Here is a 21003-nt window from a genome sequence, read left to right as displayed (position 1 = left end):
CAAGAACCCCTCCTTTCAAAATTGATTCAGAAATCGAAATTTCCTACATAAAGCTCACGACGAGCACACACAGGTTCGAAACACTTCCGACGCCCCTGCTCAAAATCTAAGAATTTATAGCGTATTTAAGAATTGTATTTAATGTTCTGGAAAACAATCACACACACACATACACATTTTTTTCAGTGTTTTTCTAATACTCGTAAAATATATACTCAAACCTGAGCACTATAGTCACTTGATAGTTGCTGTGACTTTATGATGGAATTGATATGATAGAATCATTGCATACCATCATTTGAATATTTCCGTGTATAACTATAGTCCTTTTAGACTGGGACCTACTGTTCTAGATTCGATTTCGAAATACTTTGTCAATCCGGAAGTATTTAACAGCTGGCGGATGTGAAGATGTATTTAGGAAAGGAATTCAACTGCCCTTGCGATGAATTGAACCCACGTCCTTTCACTTTCCGGGTGAACGCCTTAGAACCACTAGACTACAAAGGCAACGAATATCTCAATCTTTCCTTGGTCCCGTTCAGTGCACACGAGCTCCAAGGAAAGAGTGAGATATCCGTTGCCTTTGTAGTCTAGTAGTCTAGGGCGATTCATTGTTTAATTTTTCCTCATTTATTTCTCATTAGTCATGTGTATGACTGGGTTTTTTCCACTCAAAAAAAAAAAAAGAAATCGGACCGTGGGTTTCCCAAGGTTGAGAACCACTGATCTACAGGCTTAACTTAACCCATCAGAAAATTATATCACTTTAGGAACAACTTGATGAAGGGATAGGGAAAATTTCCAAAAGATTTTAACGGTAAAAAAAATCTTCTCGGTCTTTGAAAAGGATTTTGGGGGGCGGAATCACAGTGTACTAAAAGAATTTAATCAGAAAAAATTTGTTCAAAAAAAACTAGTGAAGAAATTAGAATAGAAATATTTATACAGTCAAACCTCGTTAATGAGTCACTCTTGGGAGAGCAAAAATGTGACTTAGTAAGCGGAGTGACTCGTTAAACGGAGTAAGCCATAACTGTGCCAATTCCTGCCTGAGGACAATTGGGACTTCTAAAAAGTGACCCGGTAAGCGGAGTGACGTGTTAACCGGGTGACGCACTAACGAGGTTTGACTGTATATAGGTACCCTGCCAATAAAACTTGACAAGTTTAGTCGCATATTGGCAAAACATTGGCATGTGCACTACATATTGCATAAAAAGCATCATCTAATGATTATTGTTGGAACAAAACATATACAGGGTGGTAACTATCGAACGCCCGATAATTTTACGCACGCGATTCCTTATGAAAAACTACACTGGTGTAAGAAATTAAGAGAATTTGCAGACTTGGTCGATTATCTCTAGAACTACTGTACCGATTTTAATGAAATTTGATATGTACATACATTGATACAATGCAAAACAAACAACCATTCAATAATTGTAATACACACACATGATCGTGCGTAACACTCGTTGGAGTCGGAAGGTACGAAACAGCGGTTGCAGAATAAACAAAAAAATGGGTTAATAGGGGGTATGGTCCCCTCTTACAGATATACAGGTCTTGCAGCGTGATTTCATACTTGAAATAAGGCAGTTTATCATTTCCTGTGGCAATTGGTCCCACTCGTTCAACAACGCTGTTTTCATTCCCTGGATGGTTCTCGGAGGGGGGTTGCGAGTTGCAATTGCCCTCCCCAGAGCGTCCCAGACATGCTCTATAGGGTTAAGGTCTGGAGATCTGGCTGGCCAATCCATCCGGCGAATATCCTCACTCTCTAGAAAATCATCGAGCAGAAGAGCTTTATGTGGCCTCACGTTATCGTCCATTAAAATGAACTCAGGGCCAACTGCACCCCTGACAAGGCGAACATAGTGCTCCAAGACCTCATCCCTATACCTCACACCAGTCACAGTGCCTCTTTCAAAGACATGAAGAGGTGTGCGGCCATCCAACATGATGCCTGCCCAGACCATTAAACCTCCTCCGCCATAATGGTCGATTTCGCGGACATTGGAGGGTAGGTAGCGGGTTCCTGGTTCTCTCCATATGAACGTACGGCGAGAATCGGTGCTTAGGCTGAACCGGGACTCGTCAGTGAAGAGAACGGTCGCCCATTGATCCATACTCCAATCTCTATGCTTTCTGCACCATGATAAACGGATTCTCCTGTCCGTAGAAGTGAGCGGGACGCAAACACCAGGTCTTCTTGCAAACAACCCTCTCTCATGAAGTCTTTTGGAAACAGTCACCCTTGATACACGGGTTCCTGTGGCTGCATACAAGTCACGAGAGAGCTGAGAAGCTGTATTACTCCTGTTACGCCTCGCTATAATCGACAAATGGCGATCTTCTCAGGCCGTCGTGGCTCTTGAACGACCTTGCCCAGGCTTTCTCTCGATGGATTCGGTATCCTGGAACTGTTTCCATAAGTTACACACGACGCTGGGCGTTAAATTGAACTCTCTACAAATCTGGACTTGAGATTGGCCTGCTTCTAGCCTCCCCACAATTCGCCACCTTATTCCATAATCTAAACGTTGGTGGTTACTCATTTTTACTGTTACAATTTGAAATTAACCGATTGCTGCAAAATAAGAAGCAGTAGTTTTACATTCAGTTCAGTTCTTTTCATGAAATTCGAAAAATATGCAAATTCTCTTAATTTATTTCACGAGTGTAATATGGAAGAGGGTTTTCCGTTTTAGGAGCAGACAAATATTAAGGGAGTTATATCGTTTTGAATTTTTGTGATATGTCATTTTTCTAACGGTCATTTACGTGCCATACACTCAACGAAAGTAAATTTCTTCGCCAGCAGCGGGTTGCCACCTCTTGAAAAAAATGAACTGGAATATTCATTCCCATTAGAAGCCAAGTTCGGCCTTTTTCTTTCACGATTGGCGCCGTTTCTCTCAATGTAGTGTGATAATATAACGTGTAGCTTCCGTGTAATTACATGTTAGTGTCATCCACTATATCGACAAATTTATCACCAGATTTTTAAAGTGTTAGCGAAATAAGATCTACTTGAAATTTTTTTTAACCAAATCAACACTTTTTTGCCAAAATGTGGTAATTTGCTCTCCTTCACTGTTTAGTGAAAGCTTTGGAGGGAGAAATGCATACAGTGCATAGTGTTTACTGCACGATCGTTCATTTTCTACCCTGTCAGAATTAGATCACATGTTGGTCAGTAAAACAGGGCAATATTTTTGGAGTTATTTTAAAATTTCATCAAAACGGTTACGCGTAAAAAGCTTCAATGAAGGATGTAAAAATGATAGAGCTTGACGAAGGTGATAGGTGAGAACAATAAAATAATAACAACGATTGAATCAGAAACTTTTCACAAACGAATTATTTTAATTGATATATTCTATATAATTAGTATTTTTGCATTTTTTTCTATTAATTATTCATCGAGTCACATTTTCATACCGATTTATACATGTTGCAATGAAGATTTTTACATTCCTTGTGACTCTGCAATTGATCTTTATATATCGCGCTGAAATGTTAAGAAATTTGCTTTACCTTTTTACGTAAAAGGTTTTGATGCAACTTCAAAATTTATTATAGCCTGCATGATTCGCGCAGAACTTGGCCATTTTTTCAGATGAAGTTTCATTCGGCTGCGTATTTATTTATAAGGGGGTGGTTGCCACGGACCCTTCTTAGAAGACATTCAATGGTTCAGTAATGTTCGAAAAAATTTTCCTTATCTAACAAAAACTTGGTTTTGAGAAAAGGAATTTTAGTGGAAAACATATATACGGTAATGCCTGCCAGTCGATTATACTAAAATATTTTTAGACGCAGAAAATTTCATAGTATTCGAAAATTTGCACGCACCCTCAACCCCCCAACCCCCTTAATTGTGTTGCAGAATTACAATCAAAAGCTGCGATGCAACGTGTAAATCGTACAAAATTTCTGAAATGGAACTGGAAAAAAAATTCTCATCTCAAAATTGTTGGTTATACCTTATTCATTTAAGGAGTGTCACGACCCCTGACGTCGATTTTTCAAACATGACATTAAAACATATTTTATTCAATTGTGAAAATCAAAAAAAGCAAAAAATTCCGTGTCAATCGGGTTTTAATTTGTTTTTCAAAATAAAATTAAAAACTAATGAATTATTGTGTAAACGTGAACAGGAAAAAAACACTTTGAACGTGATTTCCTGAAATTGCAGATTTTCAGCATCTGTTTCAGATTTTAAAAGAAACTACTGCACGAAAAATTTAATACATTTTTTTAAGAATATTTAGACGACATGCGTTAGTGAAATGAACCTCGAACTTTTCGATGTCTGATCATTCCTCCGTATTTTATGCATTTTGAAATTTGAAAATAAAAATGTCAAAAATCTGATTTCAACATTTTTTTTCAAATACCATTTGTTAATTTCTGAATCTGAGGTTCATTTCATCAACACATTTCAAGTAAACATTTTGCAAAATTTTAGAATTTTTGGGGCAATCGTTTTTTTTTTTTACTCTCACGGATAAACATTTTTTCAGTCTGACAAAATCGTGATAACAACGATTTTCAGTGATAGGATAGCGCTAGTCAGTTAGCTAATACTAATATTTAAACGTTTGTTTTTTGTATTTCAATAAAACCTGAAATTCAACGTGAATTTCAGGTTTTCAACCAATCAGCGATTTCACGCTACACGCACCGTAGAAAACCTTTTCCTAGGAAAACCTGGCTTTATGGATTTTGTGTTTATTATTCTGTGTTAGTTGATATTTACCACCGGATTTTTAGTTTTGGATATTCCTTTGTTCTCAAGAAGGATCGCCATCTTAATTTGTGAGATATTATTTCTTTCGTCTTTTTAATGTTCATTTGCGAATTTTCGATCGATTTGTTTGTTACTTCTCGCTTTCACACACACACATTTCATTTTCATTTGTACTTCTATATCACGTTTTTCTCTTAATTCTTTTTTTATAATCAAATTGTTGCCTACTTGCTCGTATAAGAAGGAATATCTGGTTCTTTGTTTTTGGCCTTTTTGATGTTTTTCCCTCTTAATTGATGCATATTTTCTTCGGGTTTTTGGGACGTTACTTTTATCAAACAGACTATGATTTTTCTTCGGGTATTCTTTGCAATCTTCGTTATTTGGGCCTAATATCTTTCGCTTTAGGCCTAATAGTTTTAGAGGTGATAGGATAGCTAGTCAGTTAGCTAATACTAATATGTAAAAGTTTGTTTTTTGTATTTTAATAATTTTTCAAGGCGTATTATATACTTTATATATGTATGTTACTGCCAAAGCCCGAAGTTGGCCACTTCGTGAAGTGGCCTGCCCAGTTGACCTGACCAATGCCCGAAATTCGGGCTTTCGCCGGGCTCTATATATCAATCCCTATACATCCATATATCGATCCCTATGATTCTTGATCATCGCCGCGTTGGCATATTTTTTTGTGATAATTATGGCCGTTTATAATTAGTTATGGCAACCCTAACGATCAAAGGAATCTGAATATCAATATCTTAGTGATACATATATATAAGGACCTATAGGGGCCGGCGAAAGCCCGAATTTTGGACATTGGCCGGGTCAACTTGGATGGACACTTCGCGAACTGGCTAACTTCAAGCTTTGGCAGTAACATATATAGTCAACCCTCGGTTTACGAACGACTCGGTTTGCGTGCATTTCGGTTTATGAACAACACAAAACGATTGGGATTGCTAACTAGTTGAAAAGCAAGCCTTACAAACATCCAAAACGAACTAAATCCCGAAAAAGTATATTTAAATGTCAGTGGCTGAGATAGTTTTAAATGAAACACACACAAAACAAATTTATTGAATGCAATAGAGACAACGAAAACAATGGAATTGCATAAATACTTTTATACTCAATAAAAATAACAGAAAACAAATACTCCCAATCCATCTCATGATCTTAAAAATTTAGCAAATGACTTTAATAAGGAATTCATTGATTAGAAACTTCAATGCCAATACTATAGGATACACACGTCAACATGAAAATAGATATATATAATATCGTAAACTCAACAGCAATTATAGATATTGATAAAATACTGCTTTAAAAAATTAGTAAATGATTTAGATGAGATTTTAAAGCAATTGGTTACGATGGCTTAACACCGAAAATGCTAAAAATAATTTCATTCTATCACATTGAAGTACTAAAACACCCAATTGACTCGTCAATCAAAGAAAGTTACTTCTATGACGAAATGAAATATTCCCTTGTTTACCGAATTTACAAAACAGGAGACCCTAATAATATGAACAATTGCAGACCAATTTTAGTTCTGCCGATTTTTTCTAAAGTAATAGAGAAACATATGAACAAACAAGTTGTAAATTTTCTAAATCATAATAATTTTTTTGCACCAAATCAGTATGGATTTCAACAGAATAAAAAAACAGAAATGGCAATAATCAAACTTTGTCAATAAATGAATACAGGATACAATAATAATAAATATTCTAATCTACCTGGATTTAAAACAAGCGTTTGATAACGTTGATCTAAATATACTAACACATAGGTTGCAGTTGTTCGAGGAAGTATTCTGGAATGGTAACAGGTAGAAGGCAACAGGCAGTCGTCATCAATAAGAAAATAAGCGAATACCTACAGGTTCAAAAGGGTGTCCCTCAGGGATCAGTTTTGGGCCCTACATTATTCTTGATTTATATTAATGACTTCTGTTTGCTGAATCTAAATGGACAACTTATATCATTCGTTGATGATACAGCTCATTACGTGGAAGATGACAACTTTGTGAACCTTATAGAAAAAACAGAAAGCGATCTCAGATACATTAATCAGTGGATGACCGAAAACAAACTCGAATTAGACGTACACAAAACTCAGTATCAATCCATTAAAACAAGAAACATAAACTCTAATTTCGAGATCTCCATTAAAATACATACTTGCCACCAACAAACACAACGGAACTGCAATTGTCATGAAATAGAAAGAGTGCACCAATATGAATACTTTGGAGTTGATTTAAAATGGAACTTGCAATGTGATAAATTAACTAATAAAATCCGATTTTATATAGTTTTACTTTACAAATTAAAATATTTAATAGATGGAGATTTTTAAAGAACATTTTTTTATGCATGAATTTATTCAATTATAACCTATGGATTATGTGTCTGGGGTGGGGCTTACCTAACCAATATTACGAAATTAAATAACACATACAACAAAGCAAGAACACTAATAATACAAACACGTAATGCATACGATAACAATAACAATTGTCATACATTGGACATTAGACAGCTATACATTTACAGACATAAATTTTGTGTTCAAAAACAATAACTGGTTTAAGCGGAAAACAAACAGAACTTCGGAAAGAATCAAACATGAATATTTGAAGTCCCAAAAACAAATAAACACCTTTTTCAAAAATGTTTCTCGTTTACTGCTCCGAAAATAGTGAATTCATTTCAGTCGACAGCTCATAATCGTAAAAATAAATATAACGCTTTCATACATGCAAAAAGCGTACAAAACTACGAAAATATATTTTAAGAGATTGTTTTCAGAAAATACAATATAAATAATGACATCAATATGGGAAATATTGGAATAATTTAACAACAGCTGAAACAAACATTTTTCACGATGTCACGGTGCAAAAAAAAGGAAAAAAAGGGGTATATGATGTATGTGTGTGTGTGTATATATGTATGTATATCTCTACGAGCATGTACGTATTTATGTGTGCCAGATGTGTATGTATGAATAGTATTGTGAAACGAAGAGGTATATTTATTCCATAGACTCATTATTTATTCAAGAAATATCGTAATCCAACAATTTGGATCTGATAATTCAAATTTTCAGAGTGCATAAATTTTTGAAATATTTGTATCTTATTACATAACATTTATTAGCATAACGTACGGCGGTACTTGGAAAAAATGGCGGAAAAATATAATAATTTAATCCATAGGGCTGCCTGGAAGGACGTTATGTCCCTTGGGGCCCAATATGACTGTTGTGTTCATGTGTTGTTCTTTCTATGTGGTTTTTGTTCTGTCTTTTATGTGTATTTTGTGTTTGTTTTTGCAAATAAAAAAAAATATGAAGGATATTTAGAGAGGACTAGGTTGAAGCGTGATGTCAAATACAAATACAAATACAACGCCACAACAGGCAAAATGCCCAACGAGGTGGCTGATAAAAAGATGCCCATAAAAATATGGATGTCATATGTTTCAAAAATACAGCAACCCCATTAAAAATGCAATTAACACAAATTATAAACAATATATACACATGATAAAATATTATACAATGCCCATAAAGAATACTTATGGTTGTCTTATTCTAAGAATGGATAGCTTCTCGATTTACCCCAACATGTTTATCGTATTTCTTTTTAAACGTGTCAATTGTGTTACAATTTACTACCTCCGAGGGTAAGCTATTCCATTTATTAACAACCCTATTAGAGAAAAATTCCCTGCGACACCATAACCTTGCATTGTCCCTCACCAATCGATACTGGTGTCCCCTTGTAAAAGCAGTTGATTGGCGGTGTACTAAAAGTTCATGGTCCATCCTATCCATCCCATTGAAAATTTTGAACACTTCGATCATATCTCCTCGACACCTGCGTTCATCCAATGTAAACATATTCAAAAAATGAAGTCTCTCTTCATAACTCAAGCCCTGTGTGCCAATAAGGACACGTGTAGCTCTTCTCTGCACCCCTTCAATCAAGTCTATGTCCCTCTGTAGGTATGGTCTCCAAAACCTTACAGCATACTCCAGTCCAGGACAAACTAAGCCTCGAAAAAGCGGAAGAATGACTTTAGGAGAACGCGAAGAGACTTTTTTGAAAATGAGACCAAGCATTCTATTCGCTTTTTTGACAACCGCTGAACAATGTTCAGAAAACTTAAGTCGCTCGTCAATGAGAATTCCCAAATCGGTGACTCTAGTTGCATCCGGGATAGTGACACCATTCAACTCGTAAGATAACCATGGGTTGTTCGAACCAAAATGAGCGACCATGCACTTATCTACGCTAAACGTCATGCCCCATTCATTTGCCCATGCTGCAATCTTGTTTAAGTTGGTCTGGAGCAACTCCCTATCGCTTTCATTCCCGATTACCCCCATTAGCTTCACATCATCTGCGAATTTGCTAGTAATTCCATCGATACCCTGATCGAGTTTGTCGATAAAAAGTGAAAAAAGTATGGGGCCAAGGACACTTCCCTGAGGAACCCCACTTGTGACGTCTGTCCAACCAGAGAATGCCCCGTTCACCATAACTCGTTGTGACCTATCTCTTAACCACGATTCTATCCAATTCAGCAAGTTTCCCCCTATTCCAATCTCGTGTAAACGCTTCAAGAGTTTGCCATGTTGGACCCGATCGAATGCCTTCTGGAAATCAAGGTAAACAACGTCGACATTTTTGCTCTTACCCAAAGCCTTAGTCACGTAATCATAGAAGCAAAGGAGGTTAGTTACACATGACTTCCCCTTCCTGAACCCATGCTGATTATCCGACAATACATTATTCTCGTCTATCCACTTCACAAACTGCCTTTTGATGATAATTTCCAAAATTTTCGAGAGGGCGCTCGTCAAACTCACTGGACGATAATTAGACACCACTTCTCTACTACCCTTCTTAAATATCGGAACAACGTTAGCCAGTTTCCAATCTCTCGGGACGATACCCTCAGCAACACTACTCCTGAATATCTGTGCGACTGGCCCCAACAATTCATTAGCACCTTCCCTGAGAACCCTGGGATAGATATCATCTGGTCCTGGTGCTTTGCTTGCACATACATTTCTTAGAAGATTTAGGACCTCCACGTCTTCTACTTGAATATCGTTGAGGGTTTTATTACCCCATGCAACACCCGTATATCGAATATCATTATCTCCATTAAAAACAGACGCGAAAAAGTCATTGAAAGCACTACACATGCCTACATTGCTCTCTACCTTAGAGCCTCCTATCGAGAGGGGGCCAACTGTCCCCTTACATCCATTATTGACGTATCGAAAAAATGATTTTGGGTCAGAGCCAATGTTATCTGCCAACCTAGATTCAACTTCCTTTTTACTATCCCTTATCGCTTTATTCAACAGTCTTCTTTTATCAGTAAACAATGATAGGTCACCACGTCCACTTTTATACTCTCTGAATGCTCTTTTCTTTTCAAGATAAAGGTTCCGCACGCTATCCGTGAACCTATGTCGAGGCATTAAGGGAGACAGTTGGGGTTTTGATAAACCCAGGGATAATGAAGCCACCTGTTGACGAAGTGCATAGTAATCTCAACGAACAACGACATTTCAGAGGGACACTGGGTGGTTGTAGACGAGGTTGAAGAGAATGATAGTGGTATAATTAACGGAGAGAGATTCTATGGTTAGGGAACTGGGGAACAGGGTATGTAGGGACTTCCGGGGTTTCGTGTGCTTGTGTCTTCCGGGCGGGAAGATAGACGGCATTCGAAACGGCGCAGGTTTCGATAGAGGCTGGTTTTGTGAATGGGAGCAAACCAAGTATAAAAGCGAATATTGGTGAGTCTGTCACAGTACTTCACTAATATCCGCTCCGGAACGGGGTTCAGAGGTGGCAGTGATTTCAGTACTGACAAGGGATAATATGAAAACTAGAGGTAGGATCCACATCACTTTAACTCAGGAATGAAGGACGTTTGCTCCTCTCTTGGGGTCACGTTTTTGAAGCTTTCTAGATTCACTGATAATTGGCTTCGTTGCAATGGTGTTCACCTTAACAATCGGTGGGCCTGGGAAGTTTACGTTAGAGTAAAGTCAAGTTTTTTTTAATTTCCGACAAGGTAGACGAAAATGAGGGTTAGTCAACGTTGATCAACACAGTATAGATGGAGACCTTATCAACTCTAACTTGAATCACTTCTTGATCGACATCAAATCGCAGGGTAAATTAAAATGTGTTTTCTAATTGTCACCAGAAGCTTAGATAGTGAAAAAGACTTTCTAAAAACTATAAGTATTATAGCTGTGGAGGGCCTGGATCTTATAGCCATTGCAGAATCTTGGGCAAACGATGGGGAAGCATCCTTCTTACCAAGGGCGTAGCGGGGGGGGGGACTTGGGGGTCTGGTCCCCCCCCCCCGAAATGTGATAAAATGACCGAAAAAAGGGAAAAAGATGGCCAAATCCATTGTTCTGTCACTTTGGTCCCCCCCCCAAAATGAAAGTGGCCCCCCCCCGAACGAAATTTCTGGCTACGCGCTTGCTTCTTACACATCTCTGGGTACGATACTTTTTTTCAGAAATAGATCTGGTATGAAAGGGGGCGGAATCTTGATTTACGTGAAAGCATGTTTGCAGGCTAGAGAGTCAGTATGTGTTCAATATGTGTTGACAATTTGTGTTCCGTCTGTGATCACTACTCTGTGATATTGAACTGATCACTCTCTGATATTGAAACTCATGGGTTGAGCTTGAAAACAAAGAGCGTCAGAAACTTTTTTGTAGGAGTTTCTTACAATCCATCGAATAACTATCCAAACTACATCTCCAGACTTCATGATGAAATCTCCTAGATGTGCAAGCATAAGAGGGTAGTAATAATAAGGGATTTTAATTATCCTGGGATTGACTAGAACTTTTTGGCAAGGGATCAATATGAGAGAGATTTTCTGAAATTGGTGTTCGATAATTGTTTGTATCAGCAGGTAGGTATAAAAAGCTACTAGGAATACTTCTGTTTTGGATTTGATTCTCGATAGTTCCGAGGATCATGTTGAACATGTTTCGGTGGAAGGCGAGTTTTCTTCTAGTGATCATCGTATCATTAGTGTATTGTCTATAACTTTTCTTCGAGTGAAGCTGATGATAGAAGAATGTTTTCTTGTTATCAAAGAAGCAACTTTCATCTTTTGGCAGAAAGTTTAGCGAGAGTTTTCAAAGACCGGTTGGAATCAGTGGGTGTGATAGGTTAATGGGAAGAATTTAGAAAAACAAACTATCCTCTGTTTTGCATGACATTATAACCTTTAGTCGTAAAAAGCATATTTGTTCATAGCACTCCCCCTCTAATTCGCGGAAAACGTGTGTAATTTTTATCTTGAAAAGAAAAAGTAATTTAGAGAGTATATAAAAGTGGAAGAAGTAATCTGTTAACATTTACTGATAAAAAGAAGCATGTTGAAAAAATGATAAGGGATGCTGAAAAGAAAGTGTGATCTAGGTTGGCAGATAACACTGGCAATGACCCAAAATCATTTTTCGAGTACGTGAATAATGGATGCAAGGGGACAGTTGGCCCCCCTCTCGATACAGGGCTCTAGGGTAGAGAGCAATATAAGCATATGTAGGGCATTTTCAATGACTTTTCTGTATCAGTTTTTAAGAGAGGGCTATACATAAAGTACGGGTGTACCATGGGGTGATAAAGAGTCCTCAAAAATATTCAAGTGGAAGATGTGGAAGTCCTGAAACTTCTAAACAATGTATGTGCAAGCACAGCACCAGGACCAAATGATATTTATCCTAGGTTCCTTAGGTAATGCGCTAATGAATTTTTTGGGGCCAGTCGCACAGATTTACAGGGGTAGTGTTGCTGAGGGTATCGTCCCAAGGGATTGGAAGCTTGCTAATGGTGTTCCGATATTTAAAGAGGGTAGTAGAGAAGCCGTGTCCAAATACCAATCAGTTTGTCAAGCTCCCTCTCAAAAGGTTTTTGAAATTATTATCAAAAACAGTGATGAAGGGGATAGACGAGAATGTATTGTCTGAAAATCAGCATGGGTTCAGAAAGGGGAAGTCATTTGTGTAACCAACCGCCCTTCTTTGCTCCTATTATCACGTGACTAAGGCGTTGGGCCAAGGCGTCGATGTCATCTACCTTTATTTCCAGAAGGCATTCGACCGGATCAAACATAGTAAACTCTCGAATCGTTCACATGACATTGAGATTGGGGGACATTGAATTGGATAGAATCGTGATTGCGAGATAGATCACAGCGGGTAATGATCAACGGATAATTTTCTGATTGGATAGGATAAAAAACTTGGAGCCTCTCAAGTATCCTTGGTCCCATTATTTTTTCACTTTTTATCGATAAACTCAGGGTATGGATGGGAATGTTGGCAAATCCACAGATGAAGTGAAGCTAGGGGGGGATAGTCGAGAATCCAAGCGATATAGAGATGTTCCTGACATACTTGAACATGATTGCAGCATTGGCTAATGAGTGGAACATGACCTGCCAAGTGCATGGTTGATAATTTTGGTTTGAACAACCCCCGTTTCACTTAGGAGTTTTGAATGGTAAAACTATTCCGAATGAAACTAGAATCACCGATTCGGGAATTCTCATTGGCCAGTCGCTTAATATATCTCGATGAATGTTGGCCTTAAAAATATGAAAAATTTTTGCAAATGCTTATTTCCATATCGCATCAGTTGGAAGTTTTAGCTTAAAGGGAATATGAAACGTTTATTTTTTTTAAGTATACAACCACTTGAAAGATAACAGTATTTTAAGGAACCGCAGGTCATTTGAAAACTTTTTGTAATTGAAAGTATATATCTAAAGTCAACGGTTGCAGAGATAGCCCTATGGACAAATAATTTAAAACACCCTGTATATAGATAGTTATATATAGAATATTAAAATATTAAGTATCGAATTTCTTGATTTTTTATAACCATTTATTTTCCGCATTCCTTTTCATAGTTTAGCACGTAAAAAGTTGCCAAAATCAAGAATTTCAATCATCAATATCTCTCAATGAATTTTTATCTGAAAATCTCGGAAAATTTCTCTAGTGAAAACGTCTTTAAAATCGATGCCGGATGGGGGGAGGCAATCGCGTCCAAATGAGCGACAGTTTTTGGTTGAACTAATTTCAAACTTCAATTACTCCATCAAAAATAGACATAGCGCTGCCATCTTGATCTAATTTTAAAAAGAAAAAATGAAAATTTATGATAGTGCCATATTGATATTTATGGCAGCCTGATGTCAGGAACTGCGCACGCGCAAAGTGAACCAATGATTTTCGAGAGTTTTTGGATTTCACACGTGTCTATAAACGGAATTAAATCTCAAAAACTACATATTCAAATGAACCAAGTGTTATTTTGAAGAGGAGTATATGTGCTGCAAATCATTCTGAGATTTGGGTTTTTATCTTAACACTCAAAAATATACAAAAGTACCAGTCTGTAAATTCAAAAAGTGTGAACATTTCTGGATTTTTTTCAACATGTCGCGATGTATGAGTGCAAAGTACAACCAAAATAATAAAAATCGGGCATGAGTGCATAGAATACAAAATTACAAAGAGAATGACGCCAAAAACGCTGGGTCCGAATCCAAAACCAACGTTCAGTACTGCCACGAATATAGGCAACACAAGTGCGTTCGGGCAACTCGGGCAGCATCTGACGGGGTGAGATTAAGTATGGCTGTGGATTTCATTGCTGATGAACTGGACAGTGCAATGGAGGTCAACCTAGACCTCCTTGGCAGCTCACTTGTTATTCTCAGAAGTGGCAACGTCGTCCGCAGCGCGTGATCCTAGTCAGATGTGGTGAGCGAACCCACGAATGCATTCAGCGATCAACTGACATCCATCTTTCGTCTCCTCTGGCCTGCATCCGTTTTTCGCGATTTTCACCCTCTCAACGTGCTTTGCAACACCGTGTTCCATGGCAATTTTTGTTCCTCTCGATGCCCTCTAACAACCCTGAGTTTGTCGGTCCATTAACAGAACACCCTGTATATTTGAATACCTCTTGCAAATGTCAAATGTACACAAGTTTTCCCTTGCGTGGTTGGTTTGTCCATGTCATTCACTAGTTCGAGTTTAAAGAATTTCTGAAGGTATGAACACGTAAGAGTTCTAAATTTCTGTCTAATGTAAGTCTAAATGTAAGTTGCAAATGAATTAAACGATTAAAAAAATTATAATTGAAATTTACTATAAACGATTGACGTTTTCTCGAAAATAACTGCGGCAGTGTCCGACACTGCCTCACCTTTTTCCAGTAAAATAAAGAGAGGCAGAAATTTTACTATTCATATTTTTTTAAGATTGAAGGCCTTAGAAAAGTTTTGGTTTTTATATCTTCCTCAAATTTCATTTGACGAGACTCTAAAATTGTCATTGATCATTTTTTCTCCGAATATTTTCAGTATTTTATTTTATAATGATCCGTAGGATTTTATTCCTTTCGCAAATTTTTCATGAAACACTCAGAATACATGTATATACTATTTAAATTATTTTCTCTCAATTTCTAAAAGCAATTATTTTAAACAATTTTTTTTATGCCTAAGTCCCAAATATTATTCGTAATAAATGAATATAAAATACACCCACTAGCTTACCACCCTGTTAGAATATACATAAAAGCATACTAATGCAATTTCCTCCAATTCCTTGTTTTATTCATTTCTTACTGTTCGTTACAAAACCTTCAAGAAACGATGAAGTGAACAACCTTACGTACTAACAAATGTCTTAAACAATAAGCAATGAAAGCTGAATGGGAAAAATTAATGATGAAGTTCCATGAGAGAGAGAGAGAGAGAGAAAAAAATGTACCAAAAATAATGATAATACATGCATATCCCATACTTGCACACAACACAAAGCATTCAAATACAATCAAATTAAAAAGGCGACGTTACTTTTTGATTGGAGCTTTAAAGCATTTTCTGTCCCTCATTTTTTCCTTTTGCTGCCGATTTTTTTTGGACAAAATATAATAAAATTGTCGTCACTTTTCTTGGAAAATTTCATTAATTACGATGAAGGAACGGTTTTTTTGTGCGTGTGTGTGTAATAAAGTGAAAATATGAACAATCTCATTTCTGAAAAAACGCACAAATGAGAGAATTTTCAGACTTTTCAGAATTTAAAAGAAAAATGTTATTTATAGTTGAAAACTGAAATTTTTGTATTAAAAGAAAATAAATTTTAATGGCGTAAAAGTTTGTTCGGTGCGTAGATTTAATAAACCAATTTTTTTTTTTGGAATTTTTTCTTTTGTGTCGTAAAATAATGATTTTCTTCGCCAATTAAGCCAAAAGAAATATGACGATTCTATTTTATGTATATATAAAATACGAATGTCTTTCTTTCCACAACCTCATTACATTAAAGAGTTGAGTTACATCGTGTTTCGGATTCATGCTTTTCTAGTTTTTTTACATGCAAAAATGTATGTGGTGAAATGGAGTAAATGCGAATCGTCAAATACAATTATTGTAAAATGTTCTTTTGTTTCATTAGTACGATCTGTTACTGCAGTGATTCTCAACCTTTGGAAGCCCGCGTCGCGATTGATTTCTTTTTTCGTGATTAGAAGACAAGGGCATACACGCTTTTATTGGGAAATAAATGTGTAAAAATGAAACAATAAACCACTAACCGACTGGTCATTTGACTGATGTGAGGGCACGGCGGTCGAGAAACACTGTGTTACTGTCGTGAATTATTGTTATTAATTGTTATTAATCTCGAATTTTGTCCACACTATCTATATTTTAACCCCTTCAGTACCACATTATTGAAAAATGAAATGTTATGAAAAATTTTTGGTAGGTCATTTTATCTTTTTTTAATTAAGAATTTTTTTAAATTCCAAAATAAACTTTATTACACTTTTATAATCTGGGGGCCACGGCAGTGCCCCCGCCAAGTCGAGCAAAACAAGCACTGCCATAACATCCTTTTCTGGAACTTAGCAACTTAGGTACTTTTGATACCCTCATATCTCTATATTAAAATTTCTCAGCGACTTGAAATTTGGCATACCTAGAGTATTTCACAAATTCAATCAATCTTTGTGCGTTTAATTTTTTTAACAGCTGTAGTTCTTGAGAAATTTGAACTCAAAATTTCGTTATTTTGACACTGACTGACTCACTCACCGATCATCAGAAATCCCAGGCACTTCTAGCAGCCCTAGAAACATGAAATTTGGTATGAAGATTGTGTTTAGGATACAGAGCAAGGAAAAATTAAAAAATACTGAAAATTCCTCCCAGGATCGGAAATACGAGAAAATTCGGGATATTACCAATTGTCGCCAAAAAGCAATGCTAAATGATTGCAAGTTGCCAGCTATAGTTGAAATTGTTCGAAATTTGCCGACGACGGGTAAAAAGGGTTTCCACACACATCGACAGTGGTGTTGGCTTAGTGCTGTGTCAATATATGAATTCTGTGTTAATTTCGAAAGTAAAAATTTCATTTATTATACCACTATTATCACAGATATATTTTCCTAACTTCACCCATTTTCGTTGGAAAAAACGTTTTTTCTAATTTTTTTTTTTAACTAATTAATTAATTTTAATAAATTTTTATTCTAATTTTGTTTCATGGAAAAAAATTACAAAAACATACAGGAAATATTTTTCCCCCGTAAATTTCTCGAATGATATCATCTCCAAATAAGGGAATTATGTAGAAGGGGAAAAAAATAATGAAAAAAAAACAATATGAATTCGGTCTGTTATTTATGTGCCTATTTGTTATGTGCGATAAAAATATGAAATGAACATTCACAAATGTTTGTCACAGTTATCATAATATAATTTACTAGGAAAGCCAAGCTCACGTTTCTCTCTCTTCACATCATATCTTGTTCATTTCGTCCCACTTCGTAAGACTGCTATGAAAAGTAATATGTGAAGGCGAGAGAACAACAGCTCCATAATATGCAACCCCTGGTACGGCTTCATGAAGTGAGGGGTGCTAAACCGAGATAGTTGTAAATAGTCAAAAGTGGGTGATAAGAGGATCGAATAATAAGAGTGAGTTGTTATCTCGAACGTACTCATATGCAACCTTCTCCTCAGATTCCAACACACATGATGTGTAGAGACACATACACGAGCTCATTGAGAGCAACCGAGAGTGTGTGATGAATTAAGCTACAAGTGCTTTTACGGAGAAGGCTGATGTGTCATGTCAATCATTACCCCATGATGATAATCAGAAGAGAAAAAAAAATGGTATCAATTTTAATCGAAACTACATCAGACGCTAATCAACAGTGGACACTTTTAATCATAATATGATAGAACACATATATTTCCTATTGCAATAAAAAAAAAAGTTGAATAAGTGAAACCAAAGGAAGAAGCAAAAAAAAAAAAAAGTGTGTCTCCCTTCACACACCAATTCTTTATACACTTTATTGTCTTCGCCTCATATGCAAGCTAGCAAAGGAATTCATTAAAAATCATGCAATGCATTTCGTGTCCATCAATCAATCAAATGATTGGTCTACGTGCACCTCACCTCTCGACGTTGTTTCTAACAAAGGAAAGTGAAGAAAAAAGTTTCCTATGAAAAACGAACACTGCTGTGGAAAAATAAAAAATAAATTATGCATCCAAAACTTAGTTTTAGTCTGCTGAATTTTGTTGAAATCGCTGTTTTTTACAAATACAACGCCACAACAGGCAAACTGCCCAACGAGGTGGCTGACTTAAGAACATCATGGATCCCCGAGCCATTTTTTGGAGGCCCTACTACTGCTACACCCCCCCCCGGAACCCCCAACGAATCGGTACATGCGGGAATGTGCGTGTACGTGTAGTGAAACCTGACGTGGAGTTTTTTTTTTGTTTCTCTGTAATGCTTGTTATGTGTAGTGCTGCCATCAGTTTTTCAAACTATGAGTGAAGTGTTATGATTGAATGATTTATCGTTGTAGGACTGCTGCTCTCTGTGGCGAGACTTTTTAACGGGGAGATCGGCTCGCATTTGCGCCTTGAAGTTGGGAACCACAGAAAACCAACTTCAGCCGACCACCACTGTGGGGTTCGAACCCGGATCCTCGCATCGCGAGTCCGTCACTATAACCACTCGACCACCACAGCACCAAGCAATTTTTGATTGTTAGTTGGCGTCGCCCCCCCCCCCTCCCCTAATTCTCTCCGCGTTGAAAAGCACTGATGACACAACGGCGATGCATAGATGAACAAAAATATAACAAAAATTTGAAAATACCATTAAATTATTAATTATTAATAATATACCACTACATTATTAATTTAGCGGTATATTAAGCTAAATTTAGCTTTAACAAAAAAAATTAAAATTTTATTCTTCTGTAAAAGTAGGTGATTTAAAAAAATTAAATTTATGGCATAAGTGCTGAAATGAATGAAATTTTTGTTTTGTAAATTAAGTTTGGAACCTTATGCATTCAAGAAAAAAAAAATCAAGTGCTATCACGATAGAAAAATATTTTTTTCTAATTAATAAAACTAATAAAACTGATGTTCCCGTTAAAAGGTTAATCAACGAAAAAAAAAATTGATGTAAGTTTTTTCAATTCATTCCGTTTTATCGATTCTAATTGTGAAATCAAACAATTATTTTATATTTTATTTTTCTGTTAATTTTGACAGTCTCGGTCATCTTGCCTGTGTGGCTCTTGAGGTTGAATTGGTCCCCGATTATAAAAAATTCAGTACTTTCTTGCCTTGAAAATTTAGAACAGTATAAGAAAAAATTATCGGTGGTGTCGGTTTTATCGGGGTGTTCAACCTGCATTTTAAATGTGCGTGAAGAATGATGTACACCCATCGTGCGGTTAAAATTATCCAGCAGAGTAGGGATCGTTTTCGGTTTTTAAAGGTAAAAATAAAGAGTGTGTGATGTTTGTGTGTGTGTGTGTGTGTGTGCATCTTTCATTTATTAGCGATCGATATAACGTTATGAGTGTTGCTCGATCTAAACTTAAGGTTGCAGACTATCTTCAAATGACGAATTTCATGGAAATTGACGATTCTTTTTTTTTTCACAGAAATACACAACTATTTTATTTTTTATAGATGTGAGGTGTTGAATTCTAGCTGAGTCAATTCGACCGGAGTATAGGTCTCGACTTATTTTTAAACGTGTTTCATGAAGATTTGTGTTTTTCGTTTCTTCACTGCATGCAAAACTCCTTTCCTCAAAAGTATGTTCGATATTTTAATGAAATTTTTGGACGGGGGATTTCAGATGAGATACTTATTGTACAATGAACTGGCTATATGTTCAGTTGTATTTTACAACTGTTTAAATATAAAATATTGAACTTTTTCTTTCAAAGTTCGTGTATTGTTGAATAAAAATTAACATATTTCAGAAAATATTTAGCATTTCTTACATCTACTTCATTGCATTGACAACTGCTATAGCCACGTAGTGAATAAAAATGACTACATACCTTAGTTTTTCAGTGTACAATGTGTTCAGCTTAAGTATAAAAATAACCTAATTTCGAGGAAATAATGTGTAACAGCTCAAAAAATATCTCTGAATTATGGTTAAGACCATACGTTTTGTACGAACTGTTCTATTTTTAAAAGTGTCTCGAACGTAGTCAGTTGTAATAAACGTAATATTCTTCATTAATTTGGGTTGAACTATTTTTATTCTCAATAGAAAAATAAAATCGACGATAAAAAATATTTTGTTTTCCTATTAGTATCAACATTTTAAACATACTATCGAAGTGTAACACGTGTCTTGATCGGCATGATTTATTCTATTTCCCTGTCATAGTTTCACAAACTGTTTTGTGATCATAGGGGAACAAAAATAAATAAAAGTTCTTTTCTTCGGTTGTCTATATATTCCTCATCACTAAAATGGAGATTTTTGTAGGAAAACCCAAAATTAGCAAAATTATTCTTTAAATTTTGTCTATTTTTCAACTTGATGTTGTTTTTTTTTCAAATGTTTCATTCTTTTTAGACTCAACAACGTGTACGAGATTGGGCGAATAGTCGTGAATCAGCCAATAGTCCTTTCAAAACGACATCTCAAGTTCACCATCAGAGGCGACAACCCCGATATTATCAGATTCACAGCTGTAGAGTTTAATTTAAGAACGACCTCCGATAAAAAATTTAATTTGGGAAAGATAAAAAAAACAGTACAGGTCACAGCGCCATCTAGTGTATCTTACC

This window comes from Pholcus phalangioides, unplaced genomic scaffold (genome assembly GCF_987345545.1).
Source record: "Pholcus phalangioides strain wild (caught in Gottingen) unplaced genomic scaffold, Ppha-v1.0 ptg000017l_1, whole genome shotgun sequence".
Classification (NCBI taxonomy): Eukaryota; Metazoa; Arthropoda; class Arachnida; order Araneae; family Pholcidae; genus Pholcus; species Pholcus phalangioides.
This window is presented reverse-complemented; position numbering follows the sequence as displayed.